The sequence below is a fragment of the Echinops telfairi genome, unplaced genomic scaffold (genome assembly GCF_000313985.2).
Source record: "Echinops telfairi isolate 266 unplaced genomic scaffold, ASM31398v2 ScPeMD7_655;HRSCAF=1070, whole genome shotgun sequence".
In the NCBI taxonomy this organism is placed as follows: domain Eukaryota; kingdom Metazoa; phylum Chordata; class Mammalia; order Afrosoricida; family Tenrecidae; genus Echinops; species Echinops telfairi.
The window spans coordinates 24,360,985-24,362,992 of NW_022104553.1; the positions used below are offsets into that span (position 1 = coordinate 24,360,985).

At 45.8% G+C, this 2,008-nt stretch overlaps 1 pseudogene; it reads right to left on the reverse strand.

Annotated features, from left to right (window-relative positions):
* Positions 1-514: 514 nt before the first annotated feature.
* On the reverse strand, positions 515-1,212 carry LOC101661216 (annotated as a pseudogene).
* Between the last annotated feature and the right edge of the window lie 796 nt (positions 1,213-2,008).

The following is a 2,008-nucleotide window of genomic DNA, read 5'->3' on the forward strand; positions in this document are numbered from 1 at the left end:
GGGGTCTTCCTTATTCAGCGTCCAACTTCTACTTGCATACAAGGCAATTGAAAATATTATGACTTGGGTCAGGCGCACCTCCATCCTCAAAGTAACATCCTTGCTTTTCAACACTTTAAAAGGGTCTTGTGCAATAGGTTCTATATTTTGAAAGTCCTCTTAAAAGACAAAACCAAACCTCTCTATTATTTGGCTGTCCAGATGGCATAGTGAGTTATGTATTGGGCTTCTGCCCAAAATATCAGAGGTTCAAGCCTATCCGCCGCCTAACAGGACAAAGATGAGGTTTCTACTCCCATAAAGATTGACAGCCTCAGAAAAGTAGCACCATAGGTGCGGTGCTACCTTGTCCCCTAAGGTTGCCATGAGTTGAAATTGAATAAGTACGGTAAGAGGTCACATCCCAGACACACCCCCTTTCTGATCTTTTTTTTCATTACGTACACTTTTGGATCAAAGCATCACAGAAAGTCTAAAGGAATCATCTAGACTGTAGCTGGACACCTCTTAGAGCCTACTCGTCAGCCTGCTGAACTGGTCCTTTCTCAGAAGCATAGATACCATCCCAAAACTTCCGGATATCCTTGTTGTGACCTGCTGTGGCCTGCTAGATTAAAGCAGCTGAATTTGATACAAGCTCAATGTCGTTTCCTTCAAGAACGAACTCATCTTTCTGGGCTTGAGAAACGGAACAGGCAACCCCTGTCCTCATGCGAACCCTCCGGACGTATTTTTCACCCAAGAAGTTAAGGATTTCAACAACAGGTCCATTCTCCTGAACAACCACGTTGATGGGGAAGTGGGGACACACAGACCTCCTCTTGTAGCAGAAGCGCCGTGTAGCACCCTTGGTCATGTTCCGTACGGGACTACAGAGAGTGCGGACGTAGCCAGTGCCTTTCGATTTCCCCACCATTTGTCAACCCGAAGGCTCTTCTTCTTTCCAAGGAGGCTGAGTTCTATGTTGATGGGATTGAAGTCCCTCTGCAGGGTTCCTCAGGGCCCCTTCCAGGAACTATCAACCTTCTCCGGAATGTCAACAGTCCGGTTGCTGAGCATGGTCTTCCTTCTCGCAGTAGATGCGGCAAAGAGGCCTTTGCTGCTTCTACACCATGCAATCTTCCCTTCTTCTGTTTGTACAACGGCCTCTTCTTTCACTACAGACTCGGCATGAGCAGGATGACGTGTCCTGGGTGTCCCATGCTTCTCCATCGTTTGTTATGACCCAGAAGATCAAATGCCTATAAAACACAAGGAAATAGCTTTCTGGTCCCCTCTGCTTTCAGCCAAGTCCTCGCTGACATCAGCAGTGATGTCCCTTGTTCCACATCCTCTTCTGAATCTGATCTGAACCTCTGGCAGCTCCCTGTCAATGTGCTCTGCAACCCTCTTCAGCATGTGATATTAATGATGCTATTTCATAATTTGGGCATTCTGTTGGGTCATGTTTCTTTGTAATGGGTGTAAATATAGATCTCTTCCGGTCAGTTGGCCATGGAGCTGTCTTCCAAGTTTCTTGGCGGAGACGACTAAGTGCTTCCGGTGCTTCATCAGCTTGTTGAAACATTGCTATTGATATTCCATCAATTCCCGGAGACTTGGTTTTGGCTCATGCTTTCAGTGCAGCTTGAACTTCTTCCGTCAGCTCCTCTGATGCTTGCTCATACGCTACCTCTTGGAATAGTGGATGTCGACCACTTCTTTTTGGTGCAGCGACTCTGTGTATTCCTACCATCTTCTTTTATGCTCCTTGCAGCAGTCATTATTTTGCCCACAGAATCTTCCAATACTGCAACTTGAGGCTTTAAGCTTTCTTGAGTTCTCTCCTTTTGTGTTTCTCACTCTAGGTCTTTTTAAATTTCATTCTAATATTTGACTCTGTCTTCTGGAGCTGCGCTTTGCAACTTCTATTCAACGCTTCGATTTCACCATTTCTTCCATTTGCCTTAGCCACTGTATGATTCGGAGCAAGTTTCAGAGTCTCTTCTGATATCCACGGTGGCAGTTA